Source organism: Stegostoma tigrinum, chromosome 13, assembly GCF_030684315.1.
Source record: "Stegostoma tigrinum isolate sSteTig4 chromosome 13, sSteTig4.hap1, whole genome shotgun sequence".
NCBI classification, from domain to species: domain Eukaryota; kingdom Metazoa; phylum Chordata; class Chondrichthyes; order Orectolobiformes; family Stegostomatidae; genus Stegostoma; species Stegostoma tigrinum.
In genome coordinates, this window is record NC_081366.1 from 27,971,383 (window position 1) to 27,992,076 (window position 20,694).

The 20,694-nt window shown below is 40.1% G+C and overlaps 1 protein-coding gene across 8 annotated transcripts in view; it reads left to right on the top strand.

Moving 5' to 3' along the window:
• Nucleotides 1–20,694, top strand: part of LOC125458195 (rap guanine nucleotide exchange factor 6-like) — a 345,812-nt gene that overhangs the window by 161,655 nt on the left and 163,463 nt on the right. The gene's annotated exons all lie outside the window — the stretch shown is intronic.

The following is a 20,694-nucleotide window of genomic DNA, read 5'->3' on the forward strand; positions in this document are numbered from 1 at the left end:
TTGTATTGGGCCATAAATGTTTTGCTGTTCTATTTATTGGGTCAGCGTATTAGAAACCTAAATAACTTGGGTTTTAACATTTTAATTATTGATGGGCAAAGCTACCTTTGAAGTTAATGATGGGTTTGTGTTATGTTTGTGGTTTGCTGTCAATGTTTCTAAGCACTTCTGTGCTTTTTCATTTTGCACTGTATGCAGAGATTGTGCTGAGATAGAAGTCATTCTTCCTTAGGCATGCTAGGCACTCTGCAATGCAGCAAGGAGCGTAAATGGAAGACCAACTCTCTGAGCTTATTCATTGAAAATTAGTGACTAATTAGTCATTATTGTATTTAGAGATTGTTAAGACACTCAGCCCTTCATTAGGAAGGCATTAGATGAGGAGAGATTGCTTATGTCCACCTTCAATTACTGTCTTTGTATCTTCTAAGGTTTGATTAGGCAAACTCCATGAAGTGTTTCAAAAAGTTGTATCTAGTGGGTCTGTAAAAGTGGCTAGCAGTGTAAATATATTCTCAGTAGTTAAGTTTTGTGCATTGTTTTAGTTGGAAATGCCGTAATTCCAAACGGTTTAAGAATACACCAATAGTGAAAGTTACCATACAACATTTGTTAAGATATGGTACATGAGAAAATTATTTTCTTGGAATGTACGCATGTACTTTGCTTGCTTTCTACCACAAATCATTTTTGTTGTTCCTGGTGTTGGATTGTAGATACTTTCTTCTTATTTATTAGTTTAGCATACTAGCAATGGCAATAAGTTGTTCTATATTTAATTGTTGATATTACCTTTTAATGCTAGTGACCCGTAGGCTGCTTCCAAGTGATGCAAAGCTGTATTACACTTGAGATTTAGGACAGTGCAGAGCTGGAGGAACACAGCAGGTCAGGCAGCGTCAGAGGAGCAGGAAAGTCAATGTTTCAGGTCAGGACCCTTCATGAGGAAGAGTCAGCTTTCCTTCTCCTCTGCTACTTGATTTGCTGTGTTCATCTAGCTCCACACTATTGACTCTGACTTTGGCATCTGTAGTCCTTGCTGTCTCCAAGTGACTTCCACTTGATTCTTGCAACTTGAAAAATATTGAAGCACTGATGTGTAAAAAGCACTAACTTGCATGTTTTGAAATATGTGGTATGATGATTTTTTAAAAAAGTTACTAGTGTAATTTGGTTGCACAACAGAAATTACTACCCCAAATTAAATTATAAGATTTGTCTATTTTGTGTATAAGCAGCAGTTTTATGATTGTGCATCCATCTTATTTCTGTATCCCGTTATCTCCCTTGTCTTTAACCACCAGTTGACACTTTTTCCTAACTATTGACTTTATCTGTGCTGAAACCACTAGCTCTGTTAGTTCAATTTAGAGCCTCAACTGTTTGTGTACAACTTCTGTTCTGTTTTAAATCTTTTTAATAGTTAGGCTTACATAAGCTACTTCTTGAGTACTCAAAGTATTTTTTGTGTTTCTTCTTCCATGGAATATGGTGGCGCACTCAAGGTCATCATTTGTTGCTCATCTCTAATTGCACTTGAAATGGTTGAGCATGCCAATTCGGAGGGTATTATGAGTTAACCACATTACTGTGGGTTTAGAATAATGTTTAGGTCTGATCAAGTAGGAATAGCGTGTTGCTTTTCCCGAAGGACATGCCTGAATGTTTTCTGAAGCAGGGTCTAGGCCTGAAACGTCAGCCTTCCTGCTCCTCTGATGCTGCTTGGCCTGCTCTGTTCATCCAGCTTCATCAGATAGGCTTTTTGACAAACAATGACGGATTTGTGGTCATGATTACTAAAATTAACTTTCAACTCCAGATTTCATTAAATGAACTTAAATTACACCAACTATTTTGGTGAGATTTGAACTCTCATTGAAAGAGAATTTGACTGGGGCTCTGAATCACTGGTTCAGTGATATTATCACACTTGTCACTGTCTCCTAGATTCTGTATTATATCCATGTCCTTGATCACAAATTTAAACAGGTCTATCAAACAGCTCATTAGTTCAGAGATAATGGGGACTGCAGATGCTGGAGATTCCAAGATAATAAAATGTGAGGCTGGATGAACACAGCAGGCCAAGCAGCATCCCAGGAGCACAAAAGCTGACGTTTCGGGCCTAGACCATTAGTTCCCCCGCTGTAACAAAAGCATCTCAAATTTTGAAATCTCAACTCGTGTTCTCTCATCTCAAGCTGCAGCCTGGAAAATCTGCACTGTTACATGGAGCACAAATCTGCACAGTACCTTCCTACTAAACTGTTATATAGATTAGTTTAAACGTTAATGTTCTGCATCTTTTGCTGTAGATCCCAGTTTTAGACTTTTTTTAAGTAATTCCATTCATTTCATCCATTCATGAGCATTGATGCTAATTGTGTTTGTTCTCCCTAATAGAAAAGGTCAACCTGGTGAAGGCATTCTTAGAATATCAGAAGATTGAGAGTTTCAAGTCAGATGGTTTGTGAACTGGAGGCAGTGATTACATACCCTTGGATCTGGAGCACTCGGCTAGATCAGAAACAAAAATAGCAATTATTGGAAAAGCTCAGCAGGTCTGGCAGCATCTGTAAAGAGAAATCAGAGTTGACATCTTGGATCCCTTCCTCAGAACTGACGGTAGCTAGGAAAATGTTGGTTTATATGCAGAAGATAGCGTTGGTTGGGTGTGGGAGTGGGAGAGGGAGGAAGTAAGGAGTAAATGATAGGTGGGGATAGAGTCCAAAGAGAGAGAAGGACAGTTAGCCAAACAAAGAACTGAGTGGATAATGATCTGCTTGGGAGTATCCCCATTAACAGCTAATCACTCTCCTAACTAGATTGTTATCTCCTTCTTTGTCTGTCTAACTCCTCTTCTCTCTCTTTTGGCTCTATCCCCACCTATCCTTACCTCCTTATCTACACCCTATCTCCTGCATATAAACTGACATTTTCCTAGCTACCATCAGTTCTGAGGAAGGTCACCAGATCCAAAACATTAACTCCGATTTCTCTTCTCAGATACTGCCAGACTGGCTGAGCTTTTCTAGCAATCTCTATTTCTGTTTCTGATTTACAGCATCTGCAGTTCTTCTGGTTTTCACACAGAGATTATTTTGCCTAATCAGTCTGTGCCAGTATTTCTACTTTTCCCGAACTCCCTCCACCTTATCTCCTTCCAATACCTCAACTTCCACAATTTTCGGTTTTATGGACCAGCTGCCGCCTCTTTCACCATGGATGTGCAATCCCACTCCTCATCTATTCCCCCCACTCCCCAAATCAGGATAGCCTGAAGTGTTTCTGCTTTTTCCTTGAAAACAGGTCTGCACAGTCCACATCCACTACCACACTCTTAGTTGATTGAGCTTGTTCTCATTTTGAACAAATTTTCCATTAACTCACTTTGTTTCTTCCAAGGCACAGGTGTGACCATGGGTATCCACACAAGTTCCTTCTATGCATGTCTGTTTGTAGAATGTATGGAACTTGTTCCATTCCTACCTGCAGCCCTTTCTCTGAATCATTAATAATGGCTTCAATGCTGCTTCCTGCTCTTGCCTGGAATTAGAAAAAATAATTGGTTTTGCTTTGAATTTCTACCCTTCTCTCTCATTCACCGGTTCATTTCTAATTCTTCCCTTCTCTTCCTTGGTTTCAACATTTCTATTTCTGAGGACATGCTGTCCACCAGTGTCCATTATAAGTCTCAGTTACCTCAAATACACTGCCTCAAACCCCGCTTCCTGCAACTGTTCTATTGCATTCTCCCAGTTTCTCAGGTTCCATTGCATCTGTTCTGATGATACCATCTTTCATTGGGCCACCTTCGATATAACCTCCTTTTTCCTCAACTGAGGGCCCGCTGCTTTTTCCAAAGTGGTTGACTATGTCGTCTAGCCATCTGCTGTACATCTGCCCTACTTTCCAGAACAATGAAAGGATTTCTCTTGTCCTTACTTTCCATCCCACTGGTTTCTGCACTCAAAAGAATCATCCTCCATCATTTCTCCTACCTTCAGTAGGATGTCACCACCAGACACATCATCTGTTCCCTTCTATTGTCAGAATTCCACATGGAGCATTCAGTGTGATACCTTGGTCTTCTGCACCATCACTCCTAACGCTTTCTCAATGCCAATGGCACCTTCCTGTGCAATCACAGTAGGTGTAATAATTGACCATTCAACACCTCCCTCCTTACTGTTGCCAGACACACCTTCCAAATGAAAAATCATTTTGCTTGTACTAGTCTGCTGTATTTGCTGCTCACAATGTAGTTTCCCTTCCATTGGTGTGCTCAAATGCAGACTGAGTGACCACTTTAGGAGAACACCTCCAATCTATAAGAATGACCTTAACCTCCTAGTTGCTTGCCTTGTCAATACACCATCTTACTCTTATTCTAATATTTCTGTACTGCACTTCCTACAATGTGCCAGTGAAGCACAATGCAAGCTCGAACAACACATCATTTTCTGCTTAGGCACTTTACAACTTCAAGGCCTCAACATTGAATTCTATACCTTCAGAAACTGACAGCATTATGCCAGTTATCCATTTTTCTTACATTGTCTGCCGTCCCCACCTTGTCTCCACTGCCCCCAACCTTGTTTTGTTTATTTTGATCTTAGTAGAGAGGACCCATTCTCTCTCTTTCACACCTTTAATTTACACATATCTGTGATTGTCTTTCACAATCGATTAACAGCCCCTTTGTCTTTTACGTTGGGCCTCTGCCCTCTCGTTCCTCTTCCTTTGTCAAAGGTATATTTTAAAAAATCCAGTCTGAAGAAGAGTTGTGCCAGGCTTGAAACAAACAGTTTCTCTATCTGTAGATGCTGCTAGACCTGCAGAGTTGTTCTTCAGCATTCTGTGTTTTTAAATACTTGTCCAGTTCCCCTTTAATACTATTTGCCTGTTAACATCTCAACACTCTATAGTGAAGAAGGTTCTTTTATTGTATTTTGCACTGACTACACTTTCTATGTGGTCACTTTCCCACAAAAGAAATTATTTTCTGCTATGTACTATTATCAAAACCAGTGAGACCAGTGTATCATTCTTTTCCTCATATTCATGCATATATACTAGTGCACTTCTGGTATTGTCTTCAATGCTCTCTCCAGTGCCAAAATTCATTTATGGAATAAGGGCATCACTGGTTTGGTCACCACTTATTGCCCATCCTTAATTGCCTGGAGGGTAGTGAGGAATCGACCATGAGCCTGGAGTCATCTTCCCTGAAGGGTGATGGTGAACTAGATGGGTTTTTACAACAATTGACGATCGTTTTGTGGTCCTCATTAGACTCTTGGTACCTATTTATTTGTTTATTTGGTTGGTTATCTATTTATTTAAATAAATAATAATATATAAAAATTTCAAACGCTGCCATCTGTTGTGGCGGGATTCCGCACCAACTTCTATGTAGGCACCATTGAAAACATACTGTCTGGGTGCCTAATGGCCTGGTACGGCAACTGCTCTGCCGAGGATGAGAAGAAACTATAAAAGGTTGTGTGAACAGCCCAGACCATCACAGAAGCCAACCTTACATCATGGACTCCACAGCAACTAGCTGTGTAAATAAAGATGGCCAACATCATCAAACACCCGTCGCACCCTGGTAATGACCATCTACAACCTCTTCTTTCTAGCAGAAGATACAGAAGCCTAAACACGTGCAGTAGCATGTTCAGGAACAGCTTCTTTCTGGCTGTTATCAGACTGTTGAATGAACTCTAGCCTCAAATAATATGCCTCTGTCTTTTTGATCTATACATTTTTTGCTAGCTGTGATTTGCCTGTGCCCTTCAGAAATGAAGCCTTTGACTGAATTGCGGTACACATGACAAGAAAATCAATTAAAGGATCAAATTCAAATCTGTGTTCCCAGACCTGGGTCTCCGGATTAAAGGTCCAGCGATAATACCACTAGGCCACCTCCGCTCCTCTTTACAAGATGGCGACCAGAACTACTTGCAGTACTCTAAGTGTGGTCTGACCAAGATTTGATATAGGTTTAGCATTATAGATCAATTTTTCAATACTGTTCCTCTAGAAATAAAAACTAGTGCTTTCTTTCCATTGTATTAATGACTCTGCTAACCTGTGACACAACTCTTTGGTGTATTTGTACACTCGGAGCACCTTTGTTCCTTTATTTAGACTTGCACTTTGCAAATAAGTGGTCTTTTATTCTTATTTCAAAATGTATCATCTCAGTTCTTGAAAAATTCATTTTACAGTTATTTGTCTATTGATTCACGGGATACGGACCAACATTTATTGTCCAGCCCTGACCCGCCTTGAGAATGGTATGATGAGTTACTTTCTTGAACTCCTACAGTCCATGAGCTGTAGATTGAAGAGGGACTTGGGGGAGCAGTAATATATTTCCAAGTCTGGATAGTGAATTTCTTAAAGTGGAACTTGCAGGTGGTGATTTTCCCAAGTATCTACTGCCATTGTCTTTCTAGATGAAAGCAGTCATGTTTTGGGAGGTGTTGTCTGAGGAACCTTGGTAAATTTCTTGAGTTTCCAAATTTCCTCCTGTAATTTGTCACATTTCTCGTCAGTAGTGACAGTCTCCTCCACTTTGTTAGTTGCAAATTCAGCAGTTTTGATTGCAAAATGCAATTGTTCATGCAAGTTATTTAATATCTTGTCCCATGAGTGGATACAAAAACATGGGTGTCACAGGCTAGCCAGCGTTTATTGCCTGACCCAAGTTGTCTTTGAGAAGGTGGTGGTGAGATGCCTTCTTGAGCTACTGTAGCCCACATGCTTAAAAACAAAGTTTGCTAGAAAGGCTCAGCAGGTCTGGCAGCATCTGTGGAGGGGAAAACAGTTAACGTTTTGGGTCCAGTGACCCTTCCTCAGAACAGTTTGCTAATAAGCTCCGTTAAGAGTTTTAAGATCAGTCTGGAGGGGATGATGGGTGTTGAAGGTGGAGCTGTAACCAGTGAGCAGGAGCCTGAGGTAGGTGTCATTGTTGTCCACATGTTCCAGGGATGAGTACAAGGCGAGGGATATGGCTTTTGCTGTGGGCATGAGTAGGCAAATTATAGGGGATTGAGGCAGGCTGGGAGACTGGAGTTGATGTGGACCATGACCAGCCTCTTTAAAGCACTTCATGATTATTGAGGCCAGTGCAACTGGTCAGTAGCCTTAAGGCACATTGCATGTGCTTTCTTGGGTATGGGGACATGGTGGTTTTGAAGCAGGTAGGGTCTTTGGCAATAGAGTTAGCGTTAGGGTTAGACCCCAAGTACATTAAAATCCTTGGCTCTTGATTACTTATTGCCTCCACCTTGTTATTTTTATGTTTAAATCCCTGCATGATCTACTGTCCCTTACCTCTTAACCCCTTCTTATAAATATACCCAAACATTCTCCTAACAACTTCTGAATTTCCCCATCCATTGTCCTGTTAAATACCAGGGCTTTTTGCTCTTGATAGGGAACTGAACTTTCAGAACATTACAAGTATAGCATTGAAGGTGTGACTACTGAACAAAAGTTCAATAAAAGGCTAACTGCTGATGCTACACATTGATTTACAGTGACTGCATGGGGTCAATATCTGTTTTTATTACTGGTAATAAACCACACTTGCATGTATTCTTGGAGTCATATCCCGGCAGCCCTCTTCCTAACAACAGCCACGAGATCATTGGTGATACAATAGCAAATTTTGTTTTAACTACAGGATTTTAAGGTTTATTGGTTGCTGTTGTGCCAGTGACATTGCACAGTTTTCAGTTTTTAATCAAAACTCAAACTGGTGACCTACTGCATTTAATATAAAGCGGGTTGGGATGTGATCTATTAGTCGAAGGTATATATGAACATAAGTTGGGAAAGTGTTAATGGAAAATGGAGGAAGAGTGCTTTGCCGTTCTCGCTTGCTCTTGCTCTCTCACACTCTCTTCTACTACACACACACACACACACACACACACACACACACACACACACACACACACACACACACACACACACACACACACACACACACACACACACACACACACACACACACACACACACACACACACACACACACCAGCTAGTTGATGAATGGCTTTAGCAGGCTATTTGTACACTCCCACTGTCATCACCTAACCTGGGGAGATGTGCAATGCAGGATAGACTAATGTTTTTCAATTAACTGCTGTCTTATTGTTAATTGACAAATGGATAACTGAAATCCTGTTTTCTAAATAATAATCGATGTATATGACCTTCTCACTTTTTTTTTTGAGTGGGAGAACAGTGGGAATATGATTTACTGGACATATCTCTCACTACAGTATGAGGAACATTTTCCTTTAATTATATTTCATCAAGGGACTGAATAAAGCAATTAAGCATGAGTGATAAAAATTATTTTGATATACTGTATTTCCCTCTGATATTTACTAAAGTGAAATTTCTTGAGTATTAGTATTATTTGGGCTGAACAAATGCTGACTGCGATTAGTGATGTGGAAGAATATTCGATCTTTCTGTCAGTCGGCTCCTGCAGTCACTCATAATGTGCAAGAAATTGTTTAAATGTGAATAATTTGATATCTAATGCATTTCGTATTGATTTTTTTTTTTTAACTTTCCTGTCTTTGTTGCTTTTGTTGCTTTATTCAATCCCTTGATGGAACATAAACAGTCAATGTTCCTAATGGAGATTGGAAATTTCCTCCTGAACTTGCCCAAAACAAAAATCAGCTGAATCTCATTTGTACGTTGTTTTTGGTTAAATTCATTTCACTAGTGCTTCTATTTAACCGTACATAATAATTCATAAAAAATAAAGTTAGACTTATTTTTCATTTGTGATCTGAAATAGTGTGTTCGGTTTGAACATTGAGCAGTCTGCTGAGGAAAATCAGATAATAGTCTGTCATTAGTTGTCAGAATGGGTTTACCTGGCAATAAATTCACAAAACATTTGAAAATATTTTGTATATTAAGTGTTGATGATGTTCTGTTTGAGCTCTACTTAACAAAAAGGATGAGCATTCTAACATTTAAATTTATTTAAATTTAATGTTGTCTCAAGATGAAAGTAATTCACCACACATTTCAAAAAAAAGTCTTTGTTGACAACACAAGTGAATACTACATATGTAATGATATCCAGACTGATGTCACTTATTGAGGGGTCTGTGTAGTCATCGTATTTCATGTCTCCATCACATATCGAAAGAATCCAGCCTTGTGTAACATGGATGATGAAACTTAAGTGTAGCAAATTATAAGTCACTAATATATTGAGGAATTGGGTTGATACATCAAAATGAAATCTCACCTTGGCTTCACCTAGGATATTTCTCAATTATGAACTTGCGTTCTGAAGTGTTGATTGTCTTTGTCTTTGTTTCTCATGCCTTTTTTTACATTTACACCTGTTGTTCACTCAGTGCTGTTCACTTTTGAGCCTCTTGTTCTGTGACCATTTTTGCTAGCCAAGAACTTAGCAACATTTAGGGCCAGGTCTTAGTTTAAATATCTAATTGTGAAGTGAAGTTTTTAATTCAGAACATCCATCTGTTCCAACAGGATTTAATCTTTTCATGGCTGTAAGTATTTCAATTGAATTTCCCTGATGTGTCTCTTACTTGTTCAAACTTCGTCTTTTATTGTTAGACTATGATGTAGCAAAGAGGATTTAAATGAGATATTGATCCAGCGGTTCTTCTCAGTATTTTCTAGTCTACATCTCTGAACTGATCAGTTATTTGAATTATGCTAATCCAGGGTTCTGTACAAGGTCACTATGAAGCTTTCTGTTTTTTAAAAAAAATTTAACCTAGTTCTCTAATCAACCTGTTCAGAAATGTTATCACATACCTCTGGAGCAGGTGGGACTTGAACCTGGGACACTACCACTACACCACAAGTGGGTCTTAGATTTCTATTTAGTACTTGAACATCCTATCTACGAACCTTAGCCTTTCAAACTATTTTCCCCTTAAAATTGGATTTTGTTGCAGGAAAGTATTATAAAATGTAAATTGCAGTTACGTTTGCCATTTTCAAATTAATAAATAATCATCCATGTCAGTAATTTTTCCTGACTGAGAACTTGGCAAAGCTATTTATTAACTGTTGTAACACAATGATGCTACTGTCCAAATTCTCAGTTTTGCCAATAATGAACCAATCCATGCAGGGGAAACAAAACGTTACTCAATCATTTGTCTTGGCTGACTGAAGAAATGGTGACCATTAAGGGCCAAAATAGGCAGTCATTACAGTAATGTGATTATCTGATTCTGATTCTGCTTTAGTTTACTGCTGTCAGAAGAACAATTAATCCCTCTTGTTACTTTAATCGTGCCAAATTGCTCACGTGTTACATTTGTAATGGAGATAGAAATTAGAGGGATGTTTTTATTGGGTGTCTGGGTTTTGTGTTGTGTTATTGCAGAGAGTTGCTGCATTTTAAAATGTTCTTATTTTATTTTATTAAAGTAGAATCTGCAAGCTACTTGTGAAAACCATTCACAGAACATTCTGAAGTGTTGTACTTTTGTTATTGAGGGTTGAAGAAAGATTTTATGTATTTCTTAAGGAAGCAGTTTGACACAGCTGTAGCATTCACTGAGAGTTACTAATGGCCGTTGGTTTCAGTGGCCACTCAGTACCTAGGCCTTTTTTTAAAATTAGATATTCCATTGCATCAAGTGATTGAGTCAATTTCTGCCGCTTTTTCAAATGAGTACAGTGGCTGAGAGGTTTCTTCCAAGTCAGCCTGTTACTAACACACGCCTGGAGCAGGTAGAACTTGAACCCGGGTGTCTCAGCCCTGGGGTAGGGACACTACGACTGTAACACAAGAGGGCCCGTCTTGTTCTTAATTAACCTATTTTCCTAATGAACCTGTTCAGAAATATTATTACATACCTCAGGTGGGACTTGAACCCAGGTCTTTTTGCCTAAGGGTAGGAACAGTACCACTGAGCTACAACAGCCCCTTCTGCTGAGGGTTCTTTAATTGAGTAGTTAACCAGATTCACTTGGCTTTGACTTAATTACTGATTTAAGCAAAATCCATTGCATTAAATAGTCTCAACTTTTATTCATATGTTAAGTATTGGACAGTATCCATTAACCCAGTAGTATGGTTGCTGCTATAATAGACTGGGAAACCCAGTGATTAAATTAATTGGAACACTGGATTTCCATTACAATATGAGTTCTGCATGCTGTGTGCAGCCAGTTGTAAGAATCCAGATTATCCTCATGATACTTGTCAAACTCCTTGTTGGCAACACAGCAGTATTATTAGAAAGTTCAGTGAAGTGGGCAAATTCATTTCCCGTTTATGTTACTGTCACCATTTTTCCCTCTTCTCCCTTATTCGGGTGGTGGTTTTAAATGCAGTTGAAACTACTAACTTGTTATAATTATTGTTCCTCAAAAATGAGCTGAAATATTGGTCACTTGCATAAGAACATCTGAAATGAGAGCAGTATTATGCTATTTGGCCCATGAGCCTGCTGTACCATTTAGTAAGATGAAGGCCAATCTGATTTTGGTCTTAACTTCAATTTTCTATCTGTCCACAGAACACTCCTCTTCCTTGTCAAACAAAAATCTGTCTAACTTAGCCTTGAGTGTATTCAATAACCAGTCCCCTTTTCACCGTATGAAAGAAAATTTTGACAATAATGAACCTCCTGAGAAAAAAAATCTTTCATCTTTGTAAAATAATAGGTTGATTCTCTCAGTAAAGTTCCAACAGAATGTCCTTTCACAGTGCCATGTGAACAGCTGTTTAATGACACCTGTTGACATTCCCTAATAAGAGTGTATGCCTTGAATTACTCCGTGGTGGTAGTAGTAGTGCCAGTCCCACAATACCAGGGGCAAATGGTATAAATTGCCTGGAGAAGAGGCCAGTGATAGTACAGTGTTGTGGGTGAACCACAAGGCCAGTCCAGCAATCTAACCCCAGAAGTGGAGAAATACTAAAGAGAAGCTTAGAGGTGACAGAAAACACTGAACAAAGACATGAAGACCCACCTATATACCTGTCTGTGAAGAGGGAAAGCAGTGCAACAGCTGAAAAAAAAAAAGTGGAGGTAAGCACAAAGAACATACAGTAAGTAACAAGAAAATATTGTTGTCCACAGTGAGTAAAGCATTGAAGTTAATTGGCAAAACTTGTAGGCATGCAGAAGAAACGAGGCTTTGAAAATTCAAGATCTGGGACTTGACCTTTTATTGAAGAAACTTTTCTTTTAAGAAAATAAAATGGAGGCGGTCATGTTGTCTGCGTATTTCAGCAACCAGCAAGGAAGTGTAGCATACTCTAACTACTGTTAGAAGAGAAAGTTGCTCCCTGTGTAAGAAGCAGGACCTCAGCCCAGAAGTGATCAGTTCAGTCACCAGTGAAAGCAAGTGTAGCTTCAAACATTTCTATAGCCTGCAAATGTTCTACTGCATTTGAGATGTTTCATATTAAGGAGTTAGAAAGGGATTTTCACGCTGAGCTCCAGTACAGATTCATGGACATTGCAGCTTCAGGAAGGATAGATGATGCCCCACTTGCATTGGCAGAAGCCATACATGTGTCACACATCTTTACACTCATGCAGAGAAAGTGTCAGTTCAGCTTAACATATTTGGGGGAAAAAAAAGTCAAACCTCTGAAATGATCCATTAAGGGGAAATTAAACAACTAAAGACAACCAACAAAAAGCTATCCAAGAGAGAAGATATGCTTGTGTGCAAATTATTGATGTCAAGATTCAGAAATCAATAAGACCCTTCTGATGAAGGGTCTAGGCCCGAAACATCAGCTTTTGTGCTCCTGAGATGCTGCTTGGCCTGCTGTGTTTATCCAGCATCACAGTTTAAGTTGCATAGTGTAACTGGCTGCTGAAATGTACAAAGGCAACTCATCAACATGTCATATGCTAACAAGACGTTCTTGTATTCAACAATAAAGAGGATCAAGCTGTAGACTGTTGAGTCATGCACAATACTTTGACAGAGATTTTTTTGACCTTTTTGAAAAAAAACTTGCAAAATAATAACTCTCCAAACTCCGAAAACAGTCACGTTCAAGACCTCCATGTTTAGAAATGGAAACTTATGCAGAAGTAGGATGATCTTTTGAAAATAAGCCTTAGGCCCTGATCTGCTAACAGGAAGATAGTTGTTGAAAGAAGGTAAACAGTCATTGTGTGTTAGGAACATACTGAAGTCCTGATGCAGAAAACTCCATCAGTATAGCCTGGGATGTTAAAACTTCTGATGGGCAATTACCCAGCCATTGAAATTCTAGAAAAACATTGCCAACTCCCAAGTTGGAAGTGAAGACTATGGATGTTCTGGCTGACTTAGTTCAATAGTAGCCCAATTTAAACCAGTAAAAGTCCCTCATCATATCTGATGGATACCCACAAAAGTATAAATTTAACTCGACATTTTTTCATCTGAATATAAAAGGATGATGGGGTGGCTGCTGAAATTCATTCCATGCAGATGGGATTGAAATTTTTAAAAAAATACAATGTTGAATTTTGACAAGGCAAACCATGGCAGGACATACACAGTTAATGGTAGGGCCCTGAGGGATCTATGGCTATGGGGGCATAGTTCCTTGAAGGTGGAGTCACAGGTTGACAGGGTGGTGAAGGCAGCATTTGGCATGCTTGCCTTCATTGGTCAGAACATTTAAGGATAGGAGTTGTGATGTCTTGCTGCGGCTGTACAGGATATTGGTTAGGCTACTTTTAGAATATTGTGTATAATTCTGGTTGTTCTTCAGTAGAAAAGATGTTGTGAAATTGGAAAGGGTGCAGAAAATATTTATAAGGATGTTGCCAGGAATGGAGGGTCTGCGATATAAGGAGAGACCAAATAGGCTGAGACTTTTTTTACCTGGAGCATCGGAGGCTGAGGGGTGATCTTACAGTGGTTTATAGAATCATCATGAGCATGGATAGGTTGAATAGCCAACATCTTTATTTCTAGGGTGGTAGAGCCCAAAACTAGAGGGGATACATTTAAGGAAGGAAGGGAAAGATTCAAAAGGGATGACGAGTAACTTTTTCACGAAGGGTGGTGTGTCTATGGAGCGTGCTCCCAGAGGAAGGGGTGAAGATAGGTACAATAACAACATTTTAAAAGGTATCTGGATGGGTGTATGGATAGGAAGGGTTTAGAGGGATGCTTTTGTAAATAGGACTAGGTCAGATTGGGATGTCTGGTTGGCTGAGATGAGGTTGATGTGTCTGTTTCAATGCTGTATGACTTTGTCCTTGTTCCTCATTTCACCCTGTGAGTTGCCCCACAGAAAAGCTCACTTACCAGTGCAAGTTATCACGGCTATGCAGCCTAAACCTCCAGCGATACTATCTAGCTCCTTGAAACTACTATCTTCAGATTGGCCAGCACACTCGGGTGGCTTGGACTTGAGATGAGTCTGTCGACTGGTTGAAAAGCTTGCTGGTGGCACGCAGATAACTGGTCAGCGTTTGAACAAGAGACCGGTGTTTGACATGGTGAGCTTTCTCGCTGTGATGGCTAGGCAGTTAGTTGCAGCTGAAGCAGAGCACTGAATTCTAGCCAATGTGTTTATGATGAATGATCACTGAATTGTTGATGGGTTGGGTGTCTCCCAATACATTCCACTATCAGTAGAATAATTTATGGTACCTCAATCTGCTTGTGTTTCTGTAGCAAACTCACTGTATCCTCTGTAAAATAAACTCACCCCTATGCATCCCGTTTGAACACTCAGCTATAGTCCTGTGGTTTTCTGCACCTGTATAGAACTCAGAACTCAACTCTCTGAATTCTAGACAATGTCCCCCTTTGCGTTCATTCCTCTTCAAATTACTCAAAACATTATTATTATCTCTTGCAGAATTCTTAAACTCATTTCTGGACCTGATTGAACCAGCTAGATTTATTATTGAAAATTCCATCAAGTCAGCCACAAGGGAAGCAACACATACTATTGTGCAAAACAGCAGTGAAAATCCTGAGATAATAGGAACTGCAGATGCTGGAGATTCAGAGGTAACAAGGTGGAGAGCTGGATGAACACAGCAGGCCAAGCAGCATCATCAGAGCGGGAAGGCTGACATTTCGGTTGAAGGGTCTCGACCTGAAACATCAGCCTTCCTGCTCCTATAATGTTGTTTGGCCTGCTGTGTGCATCCAGCTCTACAACTTGTTATCTCAGTGAAAATCCTGACCTCCTCAAAACAAAATGGTACACTAATCTTTCAACAGCAGTACATGTCATGAAAACATAACCTATAACATGGTTCAGCAAACTGTTACCACCCGTCACCTGGGACCATCCTTTCTCGGTTCAGCCCTTTTTTTTCTTTTTCTGACTGTTTCTTCAACCTGAGGCTCAAACACCCATTTACCTTTGAATGGGCTGGAGAGCTTGAAGTTTTTGAGAAGATTTATAGCTTGGGTTGTGGATGAGGTTATAGACTTGTGCGCTAAGTCGGTGTGTTTGATTGCGGACGTTTTGTTACTCTGCTAGGTAACATCAGTGCAGCTCTGGTGAAGCGTTGGTGTTCTGCCCCACTTGTTATTTATATCCCTCTGTTTGCTGGGGTGGTTGGCATCACTTCTGGTTTTGTTTTTCATTAGTGTGGAGCTGTAGGAACACAGCAGGCCAGGCAGCAACAGAGGAACAGGAAAGTTGACGTTTCGGGTCAGGACCTTCTTCAGAAGAGTCTTGACCCAAACCGCCAGCTTTCCTGTTCCTCTGACGCTGCCTGGCCTGCTGTGTTCCTCCAGCTCCACACTGTGTTCTATCTGACTCCAGCATCTACAGTTCTTATGATCTCCAGTTTTGTTTTTCAGTGGTTTGTATACTGGGTCCAGTTCAGTGTGTTTGTCGATGGAGTTCTGATTGGAATGCCAGGCTGGCAGGAATCCGTTGGTCTGTCTCTGTTTGGCTCATGCTGTTATGGGTGTGTTGTCCCAGTGGGAAATTGAGTCCTCCTTTTGTCCATGTGTACTGAGACCAGTGAGAACTGCTCGTGTCTGTTAGTGGCTAGTTGGTGTTTGTGTATCCTTATTGTCAGTGTATCCTTATTGTCAGTTTTCTTCCAGTTTGGCCTGTGTAATGTTTCTCTCAGTCCTTGCACAGTATTTTGTATATTAAGTTGGTTTAATTGGTTGTGGGTATGGGATCTTTTATGTCCATCAGTAACTGTCATAGGGTGGTTGTTGGTTTATGTGCTACCTTGACACCTCAAGGTCTGGGCAATCTTGTGGTCATCTCTGATATGTCTCTGAAGTACAGTAGAGTGACTAGTGTGTCTGGCCATGTTGTGTCATTTTGTTGTGGTTTGTTGCGGAGCTAATGGCGAATTGTGGCTTTTGGATATTGATTCCTTTTGAAGACTCTTCATAATTGCTCCTGTTCTTCTTTGTGCAGTTTTGGGTTGCTGCAGTGTGTTGTAGCTGATTGAATAATGTCCCGATGCAGCTCCACACTCTTTAAACGAGCAAACTGAGGCATACAAATAACAAGTGGGACAGAACACCAATGCTTCACTGGGGGCACACTGACGATGTTACCTAGCAGGGTGACAAAACATCTGTAATGGAAAGTTTGGAGTTATTTGGGTGATGCAAGAAATGAAACCATTCCTGTTTCTTTTTGACATTGCTTCCCAAATTTTGTGATTCACAAAAGGGTCTAATTCACTCCATCCAAAAAATGTCTCCCTGGCATTTTAACAAAAAATCTAAAGTGAAATAAAAGAAACAAAAACAGAACTGGGACAGGTGGATTTGCTGAATCCGACAGTCATGTTGTTCTATTCCTTCCGATTAACGTACTAGATAGATTCACATAAACATTTCTGTACAAAACTAATTATGCCACACCAAACTTGTATAAAGTGCCAATATCCTGGCTCTGCATCAAACCACAACAAAATGACACAACACGTCTAGACTCACTAGTCACTCTACTGTACTTCAGAGACATATCAGAGATGACCACAACACTACCCAGACCCTGAGGTGCCAAAGTAGCACACAAACCAACAACTACCCTATGATAGTTACTGATCAACATAAAGGATCCCACACCTTTATCCCAGTCCTTTTCTCTGAAATTCATCACGATTGGTCACAATAACGGCTTTTCAACACAGCGTTTATCATGCATTCTGTTAGGCATGGATTTCCCTGATTTGTAAAGTTGCCCGGGGTAGAATTTGGGTATTTTTTGGGGTTTTTTGTGCCCAATAATCTTGCATACAGAAATGATAACCCTTGTTGGAATCCCTGACTTTCTTTACCTTTTCGCAAGTTACCTTCTAAGTAAAAGGGAAAAGCCGAAACGTGAAGCTGTGCGTTGGGTCAACCTGTAAGAATAAACACTTAAAAGGAAATTTTAAAAAATGTGGAAAATGCTGGAAATACTCAACATTTGTAAAGCAAGAAGCAGATTGTTTCAGGTTGATGGCCTTTCCCAAAAAGCCTAAATCTGCAGAAATAAAAGAAACAAGGCAGTTTAATTTGCAAGCCAAGCGTTGTGTTGTCTTTTGCAAAGTTATGAGCACTTGCTTTCACAACATGTAGATGACCATGGAAGTTATTACTGACGACAGTAGTTATTGCATCCTATTTTAACCAAAATGTTTAAGTGCTTTGAAATATTTCTCAGCTGTCAAATCATCTGGTCAGCGAAAAGCTGTTTTCCTTCACTGAATTCTTTTCACAGACAGATGAACTTGTTACGAAGTAAAGCTGGTATTTAGGTGGGGCTTTATCATGTTGAAATGTCTTAAGTGTTTTTTTTAAATACAAGATTTATTACTGAAGTATAATAGTTTGTATTTTGTTTGGGCATGTGTGGTATCCTGAGGCCTTATGAGTTTTGACACTGTGTATCTTAGCAAACTTTGTCATTCATTACCTACCCCATCCCTGTAGCATTCTTCATGTCCAATTTCACCACAATTTACCAAGTGCTATTTCCAGAACAACTCGCTGCTCAGCACATATCCCAGAATTCACTGGTAACCCTTTCACATATGCCATCTTTAAAAGCTCATTGTACACCCAGACAAGCAGAGAGTTTGGAGTTACTCTGCAACATTGCTGGAATTCTTCCCTGACATTGCAGGCAGGAGAAGATCGGCGCCTGTTTGTCAGTAGTGTTGTGGAGGTCCTGCTGGATGGAGTGGTGCGCAAGTAGGACTTTCTATTTCCCTAGATCTGGTTGTGGAGGCCATGGTATTAGATCAATCCAGTCTGGTTCAAGGCTGCATTCCCAGTTAAATCATTCTCAGTCAGCTGGAGGAATTGATTGATGCGTTGTCATATGTACCGGAGTAAAATGAAAAGCTTTGTTTACAAGCAGTGCAGGCAGATAATAGGATGCAAGGATTTACAGATGAAAGGTTATAAAAACAGGTTACATTGCACAAGGCATGCCGTAGGTGAGACTAACATTAGCAAGATCAGCATTATTTGAGACTAGAGAATCCAGTTAATGGTCTAATAACGACCAGGAAGCAGCTGTTCTGGAACGTGCTGGTGAGTGTGGTAAAATTTCTATATTTTCTCCTGCAATCTCTTTCATCAGGCAGATCATTACCAGGATGTGATGGGTCTTTGATGTTGGCAGCTTTTCCATGACAACGAGCTGTGTAAATGGACTCTCTGGATGGAAGATCGGCTTCCATGATTGTTTGGCCTGTGCGTGTAACCTTCTGTAGAAAGGTCCATGCCCTCTGTTTTGCCAGCATAAGTGACACCATCTTCTCTCCTTTACTTCACGTTGACTCTATATCTCTGTTCTTAACTTACCTCTCACCAAGGGCCATGCCCTCCCATTCTTAGCATTGCCTGCAACATCTTCCTCGTTCTCCCTCATTGGCTTCAACCCACAACACCACTAACCCTGAATACCTCTGTGCTGCTTACTCGCTCACTGAGGACACTGACCCACATACACCAGTAGTAAAAACTGCCACCAGCTTTTTGCCTTCCATAATGCCTACCCCTTTTATATTCCAGATGGAGAAGAGTCTACAGTTGGGTAGAAAGTGCACAACTGGTGGTGTGAAGCCTGTCATTTGACTACCTCCCCCTTGTGAGGAAGGACTGGACTAGTTTAAGGCTGCTCTTGACTTGCTGTGTTGGGATTTGCTAATAGAAGTCTATATTCCCCTATGACTTGACTAATGCTTACTCACAACTAGGTTAAGCTTACCAGTTTTGTGTCTGCACTAAAGTACACAAGGAGACAGCTGTAATGCAAAGCTGTGCAAGGCAGCAATGCTGTAATAATCCAGGTAGAACTGAGTGAGTCGGTGCTATGACAGAGTGAAGAGTCAGAGATGAAGCCTGGTCCAGTCTTTTTAACTGGTGGTGTCCTTGTAGAGATTACATTAATAATTGCTGGTGCAGACCAGGGGGTGCAGCAATGAAGTTCAGAAGCATCCTCCAGTGGATTGGAGATGTTGCCATGGGGATTTTTACAGACTGGTACATCTCAAATATGTATTTCTGTGAATCTGGAAGTGTGGAAAATGGATTGGTACCCAGTATTCAATGTGGAAGTCATTTGGAGCAAATAATGACTGAGTCTGCCACATGCTTGCTCTGGTTTACTTGAGTTTTCCCAGTGTCTAGCTTTGGGTTTGGAGAGTTTGGTAAGATGGGAATTGAATATTAGTGAAACGATCTGTGCTGTTTTTCAAGACATTTAACAAAAGTGTTGATCCCCATTAATTGACATCTGAATCTTGCCATGCTGCATGTGATAAACACAAATGGTGGTGTGAGTTGCTACAGATTGTCAACATATACTTCACAGTTGTTAGCCAATTCTTGCATGCATTGCTCCAAAGCCCATGTTGCTCAGTTCCCTAAACGATTGTGCCTGAAGTGTTAATTTTAAAAAATTGTTCATACAATGTGAGCATCACTAGGAAGGCCAGAATGTTCAATTTAGATGCTCCTGGAGGAGCACTACATCTATTGTGCCCATTCAACTTAAGTCTTCAGGAAGTGTTCTTATTGATTTGTACATGTCTGTTGGAAAAAATGTTGGTCAATTTTCCAGGTAACAGGAATGGATACTTCTCTTAACAGTGCATGAAACAAGATTAAGCATGGGGAGATGGCTTTAGATTATTAAATTATACCATCTGAGGTGCAAGTCTTAAATGCAGGATAACTGTTCAGAATTATTTTCATTTACTTGTGCTGAGAAGCTCTTTCCCAGTTTTCTTCACAAAAGAGCTGTATATTACTTGGCTGGCACCCAGAGCCATCAGTAATCTTATGATATTTTGCTCCAGTGTCCAGTCTTTGACTCAGACATGACCCTGTATGTTCATCTTTTGTTTGAGCACTTGAAACCATTATCACTGAACTGGATTGCTGTTCTCATTAAACATCATCAGTATTTTCCGTCTCCTAAAATAGTTACTAAGGCTAACTATAGCACTTGTCAAACCTCCATTCCCAGAACGGATCTGGTTTTTGCTTGCCTTTTATATTTGTTTCCATTATTTTATACTTCTTCACCATTACATCCATCACAAATCTAAAATAAGCCATAAGAAAGATGAATCCATATTTTTGTTGATTGTGACTGGTCCCTAATTGCATGCATTCTAGGATGACGTGCCCATTTGTGTTTTCTTCTCCCAGGAAACACCTGGGAGTTTGCTTGTTGGAACTTCCTGG